Genomic DNA, 19863 nt, shown 5'->3' on the forward strand with positions numbered 1-19863 from the left:
TCATCTCAGAGCCATCGAAGTCCTCCCGTTGCTTGGGCTTTCTCTAACACTACTGCAGGGGTGAGATGAATTGATCTACCATGCCATCCTTTAGAAGGACCATGAAATTGATTTTTCCTGTGTGTGGAAAGAGTGAGAGAGGAGGAAACCTCATTTGTATTCATGGATAGCTGGAAATCCCAAGACCACGTATTAAAAAGATGGCCACTCCCCTCCATACACTTGAGGTGCTAGCATATCAAGCATGAAGGGTTTTATTCAAAAAGCTGTGACTTTCTCATCAGTGACCTTGGACCCTAGAAGAGAGTGGTGGCGTTTTCGATTGGTATGATAGAAATAACCAGACCAGCTCAAAACAACAAATATAACTTAATAATTGAAAACAAGGAAACTCACAGGACCTGGGTAAATGTTCAGATGTCCAAAATGGGTTTGGTGAGCACAGTGCAAAGAGAGCAAGTGCACCTGGATTCCCAGATTTTCTTTCCTGGCCCCAGGATGCCACACTCTAGCCAAATGTGATTGGCTGAGCGTCCCCATCATCTCCCCCTTTTGTCTAAACAAGATCAAATCATACCCAATACAACTATATACAATAGGAACAGATACCAAATATGAAATTACAAGCAACAAACAATATTAAGGAACACATAACAAAGGTTTTACTAAGCTTTTTATTTCAAGGAGTCTAAATAACTTATTGAAATTAAGTTTAGCTAAATCATGTGTAGGGTAACTACAATTCTATAATCTTCAACTCCAATAAAATTCTGAGAAGGGAAGTAATATTATTTGAGCAACCAGGAAGTACAAACGAGAAACTTCCAAAATGTGCCAAATGATAGAGACAACTGATGACCTGAGCAATCACCCAAAGTCTTATTTGCAATGTTGAGGCAACCAACTTTGGCTAAGGCCTAACGTAACTGACATACCATTTTGAAAGGCAAGAAACTTTTCAGAACTATCTTACCCTGTCTTGGCAGGATATGACAATCCTGTTTTTATCCATTTATGGATACTCTGTAGATCTGTCAGTGGTCAAGGAAAGGCTTTTCTTTGCCCAAAGGCCATTCTGCCAAGAAGTAGACAAGCTCCAAGTGGCATGTCTTTGGTGCTCAACATTCTCTTGCAAGTAGAACGGTGTTGCCAGGAGTGATTGTGTCTCACTACCATGGAACTCTAGGTTATATTAAAGGCCATTTTCTACAGCTCTTTGAAAAGGTTGAAGATTCTACTATCTATATTAAATATAATCTCTGTGTATATAAAGAACCTGATTAGCCTAAACATAAATAGGATAAACATAGATGACTATTGATCTATAATTCTCAATGCCTATCTAACTTAAAGACTAAGAGAATTAACAACTGTGTAATGAATGAGGACAATGACCTCAAAATGTAAACAATATATATCATTACACAAACACTATGTAAGTACCTTAATCAGAGGTAGAAATGTACATTGCAACATGGTATATGTATATATCAATACATAAAAATGATTTAAACTGAGGTAGCAGACTCACATACAATATTCAATATAATTTAACTTTGTATCTATATTCAAGAATCAATACCAATATAATTTTCTAAAAAAACTAACTTACAAACACCAATCTATTATCCTATCACCAATTTTCCCTCTTTTTTTTCAAGAATACCCATGAGCCTATGAAATACTTCCCCCATCCCTCAACCATATACCAATCATAAAGAACCCCAAAAGGATGTCCCTGAACCTGAAGGCAAACTCTGCTGCGAGAGGAGACGTTATCCCCTAAAATTACTTCCAGCTGTGATGGGGGTGACGTTCTTCTTAGGGGGTCCTGTGAAAGTAAATATGGTAAAATTCCAAGATTAATATTTGGTCTGGGAAAATTGCAAATAGTGTCTGAGAGTTTTGAGGAGGTCTGGCCAGGGTGTTGTAAAAGATGTGCACCATTTGGAACTGTCTTGTGCAGTTGGTACCAAAAATCAGGTCTTATAGTAGCACTAGCAACATGATGATGTCTTATTAGCCAGATGGAGTCGATATTGTGTGTCCCCATCTTCTTCCTGGAAACTTCAAAGTTCACGTCAAAAAAATTTATTATTTTTTCTGGGAAACTAAGCATTATATATAAAGACATATACAGACATATATATTCAATGAAAGGTATAATAAAGACAGAAACAGATATGAGGAAAGGCAAAGAAAGTTTATAAATTATTATTATCATTATTATTATTATTCTGTCCCATATCAAGGCTCTTGACATGAGACCGAGACTCTGGGATATCTCTTATGAACAGATAAGCCCATGTTAAATAGCAAGTCATACACGCGCACACACAGACATACACACACACACACAGAAACACACACTTTCTCCACAAATCTGTACATTTATATATTTACTTCACTATTAGTGTGACTCCATATCACAAGCATTGTTGCCATCCACATTTTATACAAGAAACAAAAGGCCCAGAGAGACTGAATAAGTAGCCCCCAAGTCACAGAGCAACTAAGATGTTACCCATGATTAAGTCATGCCTCGTAGTCATCCTGATCATTGTGAGGTCAGGAGGCAACCTGGGCCCTCAGTGTTTAACCATATGAAGGAGGCAGTAGATACAGGAAACTGAGAAACACCCAAGATGGCACATTCATGGCTCATGTCCTAGGGTCTAGCCACTACTCAGTCTCAGCTCTATGATTTGGAAAAGGATCAGAAAGTCAAGGCAGGAGATCCCAGGTGGGCCAGACACTGGTTGTCAGACTTTATTCACTGGAAGGGGTATATGAAAGAGATATATGAGTGTGTGAGGGGAAAGTATGCGGACACTTGTTTGTCTGCCTCCCTAATTTCCTGCAGTGGACCAGGACAAAATCTACCTGTGATTGGAAATGGTGGCCCAGCCTGAAAAGAACAGAATAGCTTCTCGCCAGTAGCTCTGTCGATAAGCAGAAAATGAAAGTGTAAATCCACTCTTAGGAATACAGTTCACTGAACAACAGTATTCTGCTGTGTCATGTTATGACAATGCCTGTTTCTGATGTTCATTCTCTACTCTCAGAGCCATCAAAGTCCTCCCGTCTCTTGGGCTTTCTCTAATACTATTGCAGTATGAGGTGAATTGATCTACCATGATTTCCTTTAAAGGGACCATGGAATTGATTTTTCATGTGTGTCGAGTGAGAGAGGAGGAAAGCCTCACTTGTATACAGGGATAGCCAGAAATCCCAAGACCACGTATTGAAAAGATGTCCAATCCCCTCCATACACTTAAGGTGCTAGCATATCACACAAGACATGTTGTATTCAAAAAGCTCTGACTATCTCATCAGTGACCTTGGAGGCTATTAGAGACTGGTGGTGTATTTGACTGGTATGCTAGGATTAATCAGACCAGCTCAAAACAGCAGATATAATTTAATAATTGAAAATGGAGAAACTCAACACTACCGGGGTAAAGGTTCCCATGTCCAAAACCAGTCTAAGAGAGCCAAAGGGAGCAAGGGCACCTGGATTCCCAGGTTTTCTTCCCTGCCCCCAGGCAACCACACCATAGCCGAATGTGATTGGCTGAGCTTCCCAGCAAGAGAGAAACTTCCTCTAAAATGTAGTGACAGAAAAACTTAACTCAAGCAGGGCAGTGGTGGTGCATGCCTTTAATCCCAGCACTCGGGAGGCAGAGGCAGGCGAATCTCTGTGAGTTCGAGACCAGCCTGGTCTACAAGAGCTAGTCCCAGGACAGGCTCCAAAGCCACAGAGAAACCCTGTCTCGAAAAACCAAAGGAAAAAAAAAAGAAAAGAAAAAGAAAAACTTAGCCCAGTCTCTTATCCATTGATAACATTCTTCCTGACAGAAAAACTTAACTCAGTCTCTTATCCATTGATAAAATTCTTCCTGCCTGAAGGTGATTCAGATGTTTTCAAAAAGAACGAAAAGTAAGAGTCGTGGGAACAAGGAGAAATATATAAATATAAACATTTAGAAAAAGAATACCACAGATAACAACATCTTTTGGTGCAAATTAAGCCCATCAGAAGGCTTGAATGTCATCTTAATTCCAAGGTCCCTATCTCCACATTTTCCTCTAAAATACACACAGGGCCTGGCAAGATGGTCCAGTGCCTACAGATGCTTGTGACCACGATGATGGCCTCAATTTGCCTCCCTGTGTACACTGAAGAAAGAAGTGACTCCTAAAAGTTGCCTGCTACCTCCACGTGCATATTGTGACACACATGCATAAACACATGTGCACAAAATGTAAAATTTATTAAATGCTTAAGAGCAAATAATCATATTTTAGGTATTTTTAACATATACGCACATGAATTAACTACAGTGTCTTGTAGAATAAAGAGCACTAGAAAATGGCAAAAGAGTTTCTATTGTTTAAAAGTTTTACTTTTGAAATACGATCTTACCGTGTAATCCATACTGGCCTGAACCTCACTATGTGGGCCCAGCTGGCCTCAAATTCATGTAAAACACTTGGCTTCCACTTCTTGAGTCCTGGGATTACAGGTATGAGGCACCACACCTAACATCAGGATTTACACTCTGGAGAAAGTGGCCAAAAAGCAATACCGTGTAGACTATAAAATAGTAAGGACATATAAGTTATAATCTCTAAAACATATCAGAAAGGCTGATGAGAAATGAGAGAGTTCTAAAGCTAAAACATTAAAAATAAGAATTAGAGAAACAAAATATGAGCGGATAAGAGTAAAAATGATAAAGAATAGAAGGTCACAACAGATATATTCGCTATTAATCTATCAAACACAACAAATAAAGGAGGAATATTTTCTGAACAGATACAGAAGCAATAACAGTAATACCTTATCAATAAGATAGAGACTTAACCCTAGAGGGGCTCCCAGGTGCCCAAGCCGAGGTCCCCAGTTAGTTCCTTGGGGAGCTGAGGATAGGGAACCTGAATTGACCCTATCCTAGAGCAATACTGACGAATATCTTGCATATCATCCTAGAACTTTCATCTGGCGATGGATGGAGATAGAGACAGAGACCCACACTGGAGCACTGGACTGAGCTCCCAAGGTCCCAATGAGGAGCAGAAGGAGGGAGAACATGACCAAAGAAGTCAGGACCACTAGGGGTGCACCCACCCACTGAGACAGTGGAACTGATCTATTGGGAGCTCAACAAGGCCAGCTGGACTGTGACTGAAAAACCATGGGATAAAACTGGACTCTCTGAACATGGCGAACAATGAGAGCTGATGAGACGCAAAGGACAATGGCACAGGATTTTGATCCTACGTAAAGTGCTGGCTTTGTGGGAGCCTAGCCAGTTTGGATGTTCACCTTCCTAGAGATGGACGGAGGGGGGAGGACCTAGGACTTACCACAGGGCAGAAAACCCTGACTGCTCTTTGGACTGGAGAGGGATGGGGAAAGGAGAGGGAGAAGGGGATAAGGGTGGGAGGAGGGGGGGAAGGGTGGGAGGAGGGGTAGGGAAATGGGAGGCTGGGAGGAGGTGGAAACTTGTTTTTTTTCTCCTTTTCTCAATAAAAACAATATATGTGAATGCTTAACAGCATGATAATATTTTATGTGTGTTTGACACATATGCACGTGGATTATCTATAGTGTATTGTAGAATAAAGAGCACTAGAAAATGGCAAATGTATTTCTATTGCTAAATATTTTACTTTTAAAATATAATTTCACCCTGAAACCGATACTGTACTGAACTTCACCATGTGTCCCCAGCTGGCCTCGAACTGATGTCAAACCCTTTGCTTCCACTTACTAAGCTCTGGGATTACAGGCATGAGGCACGACTCTTAACATCAGGATTTACACTCTGGGGAGAGTGGTCAAAAAGCAATACTGTGTAGACTATAAAATAGTAAGTACATATAATTTAAAATCACTAAAACATATCAAAAAGGCTGATGAGAAATGAGAGTGTTCTAAAGCTAAAATATTAAAAATAAGAATTAGAGAAACAAAATATGAGGGGAATAAGAGTGCAAATGATAAACAGTAGAACGTGACGTCAGATAAATTAGCTATTAATGGATCAAACACTACCAATAAAGACTAAATATTTTCCGAACAGCTATAAAAGCAAGAAACATAATACCTTATCTGTAAGATAGAGAGTTTAATAAGTGTGTTTGAGGGCTGGGAGGATGGCTCAGCAGTTAGCATCACTGTCTACTCTTCCAGGGGACCAGGTTCAATTCCCAGCAGCCACATGGCAGCTGGCAACTGGCAGTCACATGAGGAGTCTCAACCATGTACCGCGGTCACCATTAATAGCACCATCGTGGCATTGTGTGACATTATTACTGGGTAGGGAACCCATGCCAAACCAAACTGTGAATGAAGAGTTTACACAAACAGGGGTGACTCTAAAGAACTTACATCACTAAAAGCCCACTTTGTCATGGGTGATGACTCACGAAGTCTGCATCTATCTGAATCTCCGGAGGTGGTGGATGACACCAAAGGAGCATCATTGTCCAGATCCAACAGAGCTGATGCACATAGGACCTCACAAAGACTGTGAGATCACTCACGAGATCTGCAGGAGCTCAAGCCAGATAAAATCCCAGCATGGAGGAAGGGAAGTGGCCACAAAGCCCTACACCTAGCAAGTAGCTGTTTGTGATGGATAGCTGCTTTCTCAATGGAGTGACACTGGGTATGGCAAAGAAACCCGAGAACAGGCCACATGCACAGTATTTTCCAGTATAAATAGGACTCCACAGTTTTGTTGTTGACTTATAAAAGGACTGTTTGTTTGTTTTAAGCAAGAGAAAAAGCATAATGTTAAGTTGGGAGGAGTTGGGGAAGGGGGAAAATATGGTAAAAATAAATGTAAAATTTAGAAATAAAGAAAATTAAAAGTAAAATATTTATGATGAGGAGGCGCTGAGGAGATGGCTCTTGCAGAGGACCTGACTTCAGTCCCAAGACCCCAAATGGTGGCTCACAACTGCATGTTATTCCAGTTCCATGGGATATGACAGCGTCTTATGACCTCAGTGGGCAAATCCACAGACACACACGCAGGGAAAATATCCATACGCATAAAATTAAAATAAACAAGACCTGAAATAATAATAAGATATAACTTTTGATCTGGATAGTGCACTTATCCAGAGGACCTGAGTTCGGTTTGCAGAAACTACTAACAGCCATCTGTGACTGTGAGGCCACCCTGGGCTATTCAACCCATGTTACATAGCAAGACATACATACGCACAAACACACACACACACACACACACACACACACACACATTCTCCACATGGTATGTACATTTATATATTTACTTCACCATTAGAGTTACTCCATATCATAAGTATTGTTGCCATCCACGTTGTACACAAAAGCAAAAGGCCCAGAGAGGCTAAATAAGTAGCACCCAAGTCACAGAGCAACTAAGATGTTACCCATGATTAAGTCATGCTTCCTACTCATCCTGATCATTGTGAGGTCAGGAAGCAACATGGGCCTTTACTATGTAACCATATGAAGGAGGCAGTAGATACAGAAAATGGAGAAACACCCAAAATGTCACATTCAGAGCTCATTTCCTAGACTCTGGAAACTACAAACTCTCAGATCTATGATTTGGAAAAGGATCAGAAAGTCAAGGCAGGGGATCCCAGGTGGGCCAGATACTGGTTCTCAGACTTTATTCACTGGAAGGGGTATATGAAAGAGAGATATGAGTGTGTGAGGGGAAAGTGTGCGGACACTTGTTTGTCTGCCTCCTTAATTTCCTGCGATGGACCAGAACAAAATCTACCTGTGATTGGAAATGTTGGCCCAGCCTGAAAAGAACAGAAAAGCTTCTCACCAGTATCTCTGTGGACATCTAGTGGTTGTAGATGTGAATGACACCTCACACAAAATGTTCCTGTGGGCCCCAACAGTGAGGACAGGAAGGACCATGAGCAGAAGGGGAGAAGAGCCAGGGCTGTGAGAACAAGACACAGCCAGTCACTGGGAGGAGCTTCTCTGATGCGTTTCCTGGCAACTGTTGTCACGTTATCCACAGTGGGCGCTATGTTGCAGAAAACTGATGTCACAAAGCTCCTGAAACTAGAGCTGGATTCATGAATTCATGTGTTCCAGGTAGAGACCAAGTCTCCACCCTTCTAGCCCTGGTCTTACGGAGATAGGAACCACAGAAAGGGCCTTAGCCCTGTTGTTCCTGCTTTCTATTCTGGAGGGCTTCCGGGTTCGAGGTGGACACCCGGCGGACTCAGAGAATCTTACAGGACCTGCTCTGTAGGGACCATCTCCTTTCCTTGGCCAACAGGGACAGGTAGTACAACCTGCCACTCTCCCCTCTGTTCAGCCTCCCTGGGGCCTTTCTCCGGCCTGACTAACCCCTCATTCTTACCTTCCAGGTTTAAGGTCTGAGGATTCTGCCTCCTCCCCAGGCTGAAGCCGTCCATCTACTACTGCAGTCGGCTTCAGTGCCCTTCCCAGCCATGGCCAGACCAACTCGTTCTGTCCCAATGGTCCTAGGTAGGCTGAGTTGCCCACTCTTGCTTAAAATGCTTTTGTTGGTCAGGCCTGAAACATGAGCAAGAAAGTAACTTTCAGATGGCTAGAATCACCCTGACTGGTGTACAGTTTCATCATCTTCTCTTTCCACTCACCATGATTCTGGGAAGCCTGGGCTGGCTGTTGCTGGCTGCTTTCTTCTCTCAGAGCTGGTGCACTGCCCCAAATGGGCTGAGGATAACCAAGATCTGAGCCAGATGTCTGGAAACCAGACTGTCCCCATTGTGCTGAAGGAAAAACACAAAAAAGACCTAGGATTTGGAGTATGGTGGCAGTTGACAGTGAAGCTATTAGGCATAACGTGAGCTCTGGGAGGACCAACAGACCACAAAAGACATGCCATAGAACAATGGGTAGGCAGCCTATGGTCCTAAGTGACATAAAGTTAATGTGGTGGCCTACCTGGGGTCAAGAGAGTAGGAGAATGGCAGTGGGAGACTAGGGATGGCCCAGCTCAGGTCCTTCTATACAGGATGTGACCAACAATGGGTGCGGTGGTCCATAATAGCTGGATCAGATTAAAATAGTCTCAAGACTTCCTCTGCAGGGTGGCATGCAGAGTGTTCTATCCACATCCCCTAGTAAACTTTCAATTAGGCTTTGTTCTCTCTCTCTCTCTCTCTCTCTCTCTCTCTCTCTCTCTCTCTCTCTCTCTCTCTCTTTCTCTCTCTCTCCTTTTCTTCCTTTCTTCATTTTTTTGGATTTCTACCTGCCTTCTTTTTTTTCTGTGTTTCTCTGTGTAGCCCTGAATATCCTGGAACATTTTCTATAAACCCGACTGGACAAGAACTCAGAGATTCATGTGTCTCTGCCTTCAGAGTGCTAGAATTAATGCGTGCACCACCATAACTGACAAACGTCAGCTGTTTCTTAAACTTCTTTACATATTCTTTCATCTTATACACCTACTTACTTATAACAGATTGAATTTTAAGTAAGCTGGACTTCTCAGAAAAGCACAACGTTTTTCTAGAAGTAGCCATCCTAGGGGGAGAACAACGGAGAGAAGGGCATTAAGAAGAGAAATTTAGGTCATGTGCACACTAGAATCTAGGATGCTGCATTTCAACTTGGCCAGTTTGCTTTGCCTCCTTCATTGCTGTGCTTACACTCTTGAGTACTTGACAAACTACTGCATCCTATCAGAATTCTTCTCTTTTGAGAACAAGAAGGATCAAATGAACAAATGAATGAAAGAAAGACACAGAAAGATGAAAGGGAGAAAGAGAGAAAGTAGGGAAGAGACTGCTGGTAAGGTCAAGAGGAGAGAAAAACAGAGATCCTCTCGACTTACTAAGAAAACCAGTGAGGTAACTGGAAGTAGGATTCAGGAGGGCGGAATTAGGTTGAGCAGTGTCACCTGAATTCTTAGCACTGATACCTGGAACTCCTTTCAGGCTAATCAAATTAGACCTTGGGCATAAGGTACATAATTCATTCTCATTCTCTCTCTCTCATTCTCTCTCTCTCTCTCTCTCTCTCTCTCTCTCTCTCTCTCTCTCTCTCTTCTCTCTCTCTCTCTTCATCCATCCTCTGCGTGTTGGGGGGAGGTTGTTGTGAGGTGATGTGTGGGATAATTAAGCTCCTAGTTTGATCTCACAGTGTATACAGGGAAGAGAATAACCACACCGGGTGATCAAATATAGGTGTGTGGGTGGCAGTTTTGTGCGTGGGTGGGTGTGGGTTTCTGTGCACACTTCTGGTAGATGCCTAAGGAAAGGTATGGGTGTGTTTTCACAGGTTCTGTCTCTTTTTTTCTGAGACAGGGTCTTTATTGGCCTGAAGCTGACAAAATGGGGTAAGTGGTCTGACTGGTAAACCCAAGGAACATTATGACTGCCCAGTTTTGTGCTGGATTTTAAGTACAGACTACCAGAACTGGAAATTTTAATTAGATTATGGGGGTGGAATTTGTGTCCTCGTGCTTGCAAAGAGAGCACCTTGCTAACTGAGATATCCTTCAGATGCTAGGATGAAGTGTAATTTGGGATACAAGATAATCAGACATGTAATTTTTTTTTAAAAAAAAGTGGATGTTCCAAAAAAAAAAGTGGCTGTATTCTGAAAACATTAACTTAGACCATGAGAGTTAAGTGTTTCCCGAATCAGCTAGGCCTCCAACAGACCAAAATATTATTCCCCCAAAACCCAACTTGTTGAGCCAAAGAGTTTATAACTTACAGCTAATTGATGAGGGATTTCTTACAGGTGCAGAGCAGTGACTGACTGTAGCATGGAAGGATTCCTTCTCCATAGCTGGATAGATGGAAGTGCCACACTGTCAGTGGACCTCCCACACTCCCGGTACTCTAGAGTCTCCAGAGGCTACAGAACCACATGTAACTGGGACAGAATCTCACACAGCTGAAAAGGAGAAGCTTCAAGGAGAGGCGGGAATCTCAGGTGAGAGTCTAATGACACCGGCCCCAAGTCTTGTATAAAGAAACTTCAGCAGGCAGTTGGTGGTAGGGTGTATAATAGGGAAGCTGAGTAAGCCATGGAAAGCAGGAGAGTAAGCAGCATTCCCGCCATGGCCTCTGTATACTGGTATATTTGTGTTTAAATGAATAAAGCTTGCCTGAAGATGAGCGGGCAAAGCAGCCACACTCCTCAGCTATACCGGACAGGGTGGGGGGTGGGGTGGCACACACCTATAATCCTAGAACTGGGAACACAGAGGCAGGCAAATTTCTGTTAGTTCTACAAGATTAGTAAAGAAACAGATACAGGTGGTTTTGGTCTACACCTTTAATCTCAGTGTTTGGGAGTCACACACTTTTAATCCCAGCAAGAGGGAGTTGGAGACAGGAGCAATGTGCTGAGCACAGGGATGAATATAAAGGGGAAGAGACAGGAACTCACTAGATTGTGAAGTCTGAGGATTCGTGGACAGAAGACCTCGTCCTTTGAATCTGAACACAAGGTAGAGTTAAAAGTTCTCTCTAGTGTTTGCTGCTTTGCTTTTCTGACCTTCAGCTTGGACCCCAATACCTGTCTCTGGGTTTGTATTATTCTGCTACACCTCTGCTTTGATTCCTGCTTTGAGATTCCTTCTGTGAGTTCCTTTCACAAAGGACTACATCTGTAAACTTAAATAAATCTTTTCAACTTGCTTTTGAACATAGTGATTACAATTTAAAACTAAGACAGCATATTCCCAAGTGGGGGATAAACCAGACACCTTAAACCTCACATTTGAGCCATCCATAATCTTCAGTGTGTCACATACCCTACATTCAGAGCCCCGAACCACGGTAAGGCGACTTCCTTTTAAGAAAATTTTTTTAATTTTAGAGACTTTAACGGAAAAGTTGAAAAAAACAGGCAGAATATTCACAAATGCCCTGCAGCTGGTTGATTCTTTTGTTACTACTTTGAGTAGATGTGTCAAAACTGAGCCAATCAAGGCATTCCTAATTACTGAATCCATGGTTTATTGAGATTTCCTTACCTTTTACCAATACTCTTTACCATTGTCCATTACAAAATTCCGCGAGGAGCCTAATTCATACAACAGTGGTTCACATGGCTTTCCTGTAAGAACATGTCTTTTGTGTGTGTGTGTGTGTGTGTGTGTGTGTGTGTGTGTGTGTGTGCGTGTGTGTGTATAGTTTGTGCTGAGGAATCATTTCTTAAGATTTCTATGATAAAATGAAACATTAGTTTGTTGCATCCTTCCTTCCTGTCTTTATCTGTAGTAATAGGAGCAGTGGGGTTGCGTGCCCAGCACCCCGGCAGCCAGGCTAGCTTATGCCCCGATATAACAATACACAAACTGTATTCATTTAAACACTGCTACGCCCTTTAGCTCTAGCCCTTACTGGCTAATTCTGATATCCCGATCAACCCATCTCTAATAATCTGTGAGCTCCGGTCTTACCGGGAAGATTCTAACCTACGTCCATCCTGGGTAGGAGCTTCATCAGGTGTGTCTGCCCAGGAGCATGGCATGGCGTCTCTCTGAGGCGTCTGCCCCCGAGAGGAGAGCTGTGGAGTCTGAGCTGACTTCCTCTTCCTCCCAGCATTCTGTTCTGTTTACTCCACCCACCTATGTTTTAACCTATGAGGGCCAGCCAAGCAGTTTCTTTATTTTTTTAACCAATGACCTTCCTCCATCATTTATTTCAATGGAGTCACCTTTGGGAAGAGCATGTGCACATTACACCATGATGAGGCTTCCATGAGAAGTTCTTCTCTGAAGTAGATCACCCCCGTCATGCTTACAGAGAACATCAAGTTCTTCATGTTGTATATTGTTCATTTTATAAAAGCTCCCTCCAGAAATGGAAGTCTCACAGACATGGTGGCTGTCCGAAACTATTGCCTACCTAACACAGTGTCTACTGAGAGGGAATTATCTACTGAGACACTGCCTACATCACATTAGGAGGTTGGTCTTTGGACACATCTGTGTGTGGTTTCCTTGATTATAACTCACATAAGAGGTCTTGGTCTGCTGTAGGCAATACCATTCCTAGGGAGGAGGCTCTCGGTTAAATAAATGTACCGGCAAAGCATAAGACTATGAGCAAGCTAGAGAAGGGACAAACAAACAGCACTCTTCCTTCCAGGCTTCCTTCCTCCAGGTTCCTGCCTTGAGTTCCTGGCCTGATTTCCCCAGGGATGAACTGTGACGTGGAAGCCTGTACCAAATAAACCCTTTCTTCTCTAAGCTGATTTTGTGTTGGAGTGTTTTACAACAGCACCAGAAACTGCTACTGTAGCCTACCCTGTTGGCAGGCACGGACAAGGGAAGGCACATTCCAGACTAGTCTGGGCTCCATAACCAAACAATGAATCAAAAACTAAAACCAAAACCATAGTGATAACCACAAAATGAAAGTGTAAATCCACTCTTAGGAATACAGGTCGCTGAACAACAGTATTCTGCTGTGTCATGGTATGCCAATGCCTGTCTCTAATGTTCATTTTCTCCTCTCAGAGCCAACAAAGTCCTCCTGTTTCTTGGGCTTTCACTAATACTACTGCAGGTATGAGGTGAATTGATATACCATGATTTCCTTTAAAGGGACAATGAAATTCGTTTTTCGTGTGAGTGGGAAGAGTGAGAGAGGAAAGCGTCTTTTGTATACATGGATAGCCGGAAATGCCAAGACCACGTATTAAAAAGATGGCCACTCCCCTCCATACACTTGAGGTGCTAGCATATCAAGCATGACGGGTTTTATTCAAAAAGCTGTGACTTTCTCATCAGTGACCTTGGACCCTAGAAGAAAGTGAGTGCGTACTTTACCAATAAGCTAGAATTAAGCAGACCAGCTGAAAACAACAGATATAATTTAATAATTGAAAAGGGGAAACTCAAACTACCAGGGTAAAGTTTCCCATGTCCAAAACGTTTCTGGAAAACATCTCACAAGGAGTGCCAAAGAGAGCAAGGGCAACTGGATTCCCAGGTTTTCTTCCCTGGCTCCAGGCAGCCACACCCTAGCCAAATGTGTTTCACTGAGGTTTCCTATCGAGAGAGCAACTTCCTCTAAAAGGTAGCAGAGGAAAAAGTTAAATCAGTCTCTTAGCCATTGAAAACATTCTTCATGCCTGAAGATGACATAGATATTTTCAGAAAGAAAGAAAAGTAAGAGTCCAGGGAACAAGAGGAATACAGAAATATAAACAATCAGAAATTCTTCAGGTTGAAGGAAAAGACCAGAAACAACAACATCCTTTAGTGCAAATAAAGACCATCAGAAGGCTTGAATGTCATCTTAATACCAAGTTCCCTATTTCCACTTTTTTCCTTTATAATACACAGGGGCCTCCCAAGATGGCCCAGTGCCTACAGATGCTTGTGCCGAGAAGATGGCATGAGTTTGCCTCCCTGGGTACAGTAAAAAGAAACAATTGAATCCTAAACGTAGCCTGCTACCTCCACGTGTATATTGGGACACACATGCAAAATACATGTGCACAAAAAGTAAAATATATGAGAATGCTAAAAAGCAAATCATGATATTTTAGGTATGTTTAACACATATGCAAACGAATTAACTATAGTGTATTGTAGAATAAAGAACACTAGAAAATGGCAAATGAATTTCTATTCATAAAAAGTTCCTCAACCTATAAACCATAATGGACCGAACCTCACTATGTGACCCGGGCTGGCATCAAATTCTTGTCAAACCCTTTGCTTCCACTTCTTGAGTCCTGATATTATGGGTTTGAGGCACCACACCTAACATCAGGATTTACTTTCTGGAGAAAGGGGTCAAAAAGAAATACTGTGTAGACAACAAAATAATAAGGGCATATAACTGATTATCACTAAAACATATTAGAATGGCTGATGAGAAATGAGTGTGTTCTAAAGCTAAAACATTAAAAATAAGAACTATAGAAACAAAATATGAGGGGTAAGAGTGCAAATGATAAAGAATAGAACATAACAACAGATACATTAGCTATTAATGGATCAAACACTACAAATAAAGGATATTTTCTGAACAGATAAAGAAGCAAGAACAATAATACCTTATAAGTAAGATAGAGAGATTACGAAGTGTATGTGAGGGCTGGGAGGATGGCACAGCAGTTAGCATCACCGTCTGCTCTTCCAGAGGACCCGGGTTCAATTCCCAGCACCGACATGGCATCTGGCAGCTGTCTGTCACTACAATTCCAGGCGACCTGGCACCCTCACACAGGCCAATATCATGCAGGCCAAACACTAACACATGTAAAATAAAAATAAGTAATTCTCTTTAAAGTAGAAGAAAAGGATGCTGGCAACAGTTGTGAACCTTTCACTGCCTTTAGAATCATTTACTGCTAGTTGCTGGGAACAGTTTCTGTTCTCAGTTTAGGTTAGTCTACTTAGATTGTTGGTTTGCAAGTCTGCTGTTTGAGCACTTAGTCCCCAGTAGGCAGCACTGTTGGAGGACTGTGTGGAGCATCCCAGGCCTGTAGCATGAGGGCAGGGCCTTTGAAGGCTGTTACACTTACCACTCACTGAATCTGATCTATAAGCTTTGCATCCTGTCCATTGCCACATGAGGAGTCTCCACCATGTGCCGCGGTCCCCATTAACAGCACCGTGATGGCATTGGTGAGACTTTTCCTGTGTAGGGAACCCATGTCAGACCAAATTGTGGGTAAGGAGTTTATAGAAACAAGGTGATTCTAAAGCACTTGCATCACTAAAAGCCCACTCTCTCATGGTTGAGGACTCACGGATTCTGCATCTATCTGAATCTCCAGAGGTGGTGGATGACTACAAAGTAACATCGTTCTCCAGACCCAACAGAGCTGATGCACATAGGACCTCAAAGAGACTGTGACATCACTCACGAGATCTGCAGGAGCTCAAGCCAGATAAAATCCCAGCATGGAGGAGGGGAAGTGGTTACAAAGCCCTACATCTAGGCAAGTGGCTATTTGTGATTGATAGCTGCTTGGAGAATTAAAACACTTTTCTCAATGGAGTGATACTAAGTATAGCAAACAGACCCTTGAACAGGCCCCATGCCCAGGAGTTTCCAGTATAAATAGGACTCCATGGTTTTGTTTTTGACTTATTAACAGACTGTTTTGTTTGTATTAAGCAAGAGCAAGATCATAATGTTAAGTTGGAATAGTTAGGGAAGGGAGAAAATATGATAAAAAATGAATGAAAAATTTAAATATAAGGAAAAATGAAAAGTAAAATATATATGTTGAGGTGGGGCTGAGGGGATGGCTCTCGCAAAAGACCTGACTTCAGCTCCCAGATTCCAAATGGTGACTCACAATGGCCTGTTATCTAGTTCCAATCAAACTGACATCATCTTATGAACTATGTGGGCAAATCCACTAAGACACACAGAGATAAAATACCCATACACATAAAATTAAAATAAACAAAACCTGAAGTAATATGATACAACTATTGATTTCGATAGTGTGCTTAGTCATAGGACCTGAATTCAGTTTGCAGTAACTACTAACAGCCATCTGTATTGTGAGGCCACCCTGGGCTATTTAGTTCATGTTTATTAGCCCATGTTACATAGCAAGACATACATACACACTCACACGCGCGCGCGCACACACGTTCTCCACATATCTGTACATTTTTATATTTACTTCACTATTAATGGGACTCCATATCATAAGCATTGTTGCCATCCATATTGTACAAGAAACGAAAGGCCCAGAGAGGATGAATAAGTAGCTCCCAAGTCACAGAGCAACTAAGATGTTACAAATGATTTATTCATGCCTCCTACTCTTCCTGATCATTGTGGGGTCAGGAGGCACCCTGGGCACTCAGTGTGTAACCATATGAAGCAGGCAGTAGATACAGGAAACTGAGAAACACCCCAAGAAGGCAGATTCATGGCTCATGTTCTAGGGTCTGGCAAGTACTTGCTGTCCTCTCTATGATTTGGAAAAGGATCAGAAAGTCAAGGCAGGGGATCCCAGGTGGGCCAGATACTGGTTGTCAGACTTTATTCACTGGAAGGGGTATATGAAAGAGAGATATGTGTGTGTGAGGAGAAAGTATGCGGACACTTGTTTGTCTGTCTCCCTAATTTCCTGCGTTGTACCAGAACAAAATCTACCTGTTATTGGAAATGTTGCCCCAGCCTGAAAAGAACAGAATATCTTCTACCAGTATCTCTCAACATTTAGTAGTCGAAGATGTGAATGACGCTTCACACAAAATGTTCCTGTGGGGCCCAGCAGTGAGGACAGGAAGGACCATGAGCAGAAGGGGAGAAGAGCCAGGGCTGTGAGAACAAGATACCCAGTCACTGTGAGGAGCTGCTCTGATACGTTTCTTGGCAAATGTTGTCACGTTATCCACATTAGGCACATGATGCATGAAACTGATGTCACGAAGCTCCTGAAACCACAGCTGGACTCAAGAATTCATACGTTCTGGGTAGAGACTAAGTCTTCACCCATCTAGACTTGTTTTTGTGGAGATAGGAACCACAGGCAAGCCATAAGACTTGTGCTCCTTGCTTTCTATTCTAGAGGGCTTCCTAAAGCTAGATGGACACCCTGGGAGTCAGAGAATATTAGAGGACCTACTCTGTTGGGATCATCTCCTTTGCTTGGCCAGAAGGGAATGGCGGAACACCATGCCGCTCTCCCCTCTGATCCTTGTCCCTGTGTTCTTTCTCAGGCCTGACAAACCCCTCATTTTTACCTTCCAGGATTAAGATCTGAGATATTACCTCCTCCCCAGGCTGAAGCTGTCCATCTCCTACTGCAGATGGCTTCAGTGCCCTTCCCAACACCAACAAGAACAACCCGTTTCTCCCGATCGTCCCAAGTAGGCTGAGTTGCCCATTCTTACTTAAAAGGCTTCATTGTTGATCAGGCCTGAAACATGAGCAAGAAAGAAACTTCCAGATGGCTAGACTCACCCTGACTGGTGTACAGTTTTATCATCTTCTCTTTCCATTCAGCGTAATTCTGGGAAGCCTCTCCTGGCTGTGGCTCCTTGCTTTCTTCGCTGACAGCTGGTGCACTGCCCCATATGATCTGAGGATAACCAAGATCTGAGCCAGATGTCCGGACACCAGCCTGTCTCCATTGTGCTGAAGGAAAAATACTAAAAAGACCTAGGATTTGAGTATGATGGCCGTTGACAGTGAAGCTATTAGGCATAAGGTGATCTCTTGGCAGGACAAACAGACCACAAAAGAAAGGCCATAGAACAATGGGTAGGCAGTTAAGGTCCTGATGTGCCATTAAGATAATGATGGTGGCCTACCTGGGGTCAAGAGAAAAGGAAAATGGCAGTGGGAGACTCTGGAAGGGCCAGCTCAGGACCTTCCAAACAAGATGTGACCAACAATGGGGGATGGTGGTTCATATTATCTGGATCAGATTAAAACAACATAAGACTTCCTCTGCAGGGTTGAATGCAGAGTGCTCGAACCCTCCCCCAGTAAACTTTCAACTTAGGTTTGTCTTTTCTCTCTCTCTCTCTCTCTCTCTCTCTCTCTCTCTCTCTCTCTCTCTCTCTCTCTCTCCCTCCCTCTCATTCTTCCTTTCTTTCTCTCTTTCTTTCTTTTTTCCTTCCTTTCTTTCTTTCCTTCCTTCCTGCTACACCAACTGCAGTGTTGTCTGTGTGACATGACATCTGTCATTATCCCAGACGAGAGCTACATGTCCTATGGGACTAGGCTTCTTGGAGGACAATGGCAAATGGCCCTGTATTAGCCACCACTGAGGCATAGATGGTTTTCTCGATTAGCTGGCTATGTGAGATATGGACTTTGCACAATCTCTTTTTTAATAATGATATTCTATATATTTACAAGACAAGCATTATCTCTTCAATAACAACTCTGGGATAGGGACACACAATATGGGGATGTACAATACTACAGCAGAACCTTTGTCATACACAGGGTGTATGATAACCTAGGGAATAGATGGGATAATGTTGACAGACAAAGACTGTTATGTTATATTTTGAAGTTTATGGATAGGCTTGCTAGATCCCAACCCCCATTTCTCTGCTCCATAACGAGGTACAAAAATGTGTATTTCAACAGGTGCAGAGAACTGATTAGGTATATTTGGTCACTAGATGAAAGAAAGGTTTAGGAAGAGGTAGGGCCATGATAGCGACAATGAGACAGAAACTTTCTATTCATAAGATGACAACACTTGCCTGAGGTTTACATTCCCAAGAAAAAGATTTACTCTTCTAAGGATGCTTTATGTCTAACACCTGTTCCGGGTAATATACTTAAATATCGATGATGTGACTAAAAGAAGCTTTCATAGTGTGCCAACCAATGATACATGACCTTCTGATTTGTTCTTTGTCTGAATACTATATAATAAAAACATGAAATCAGTAAAATTGCAGCAGATTCCAAGCACTCTCTTGTGTGTTGTGTCTGTCTGTCTGTCATTCACCGAACTTGTGCCTTTCTGTTACCAAGACACTGCTTCTCCCACGGTCTGAGTGGTTCCCCTGGGCCGATCCGTGGAACCTTCCTTCCTTCCTTCCTTCCTTCCTTCCTTCCTTCCTTCCTTCCATCCTTCCTTCCTTCCATCCTTCCTTCCTTCCTTCCTTCCTTCCTTCCTTCCTTTTTGTTTATCTGAGTTTCTCTGTGTAGTCATGGCTGTCCAGGACCTTTCTCTATAAACAAGACTGACCGAGAACTCAGAGATGCAATTGCCTCTGCCTCCAGAGTACTGGGATTAAAGGCATGCAGCCCCATACCTGAAAAACTTCAGCTGTTTCTTAAACTGATTTACATATTCTTGCATCTTATACACCTACTTATAACACATTGAATTCTAGGTAAGCTAAACTTCTTAGAAAAGCACACACT

Source organism: Microtus pennsylvanicus, chromosome X (assembly GCF_037038515.1).
Source record: "Microtus pennsylvanicus isolate mMicPen1 chromosome X, mMicPen1.hap1, whole genome shotgun sequence".
Taxonomy (NCBI): domain Eukaryota; kingdom Metazoa; phylum Chordata; class Mammalia; order Rodentia; family Cricetidae; genus Microtus; species Microtus pennsylvanicus.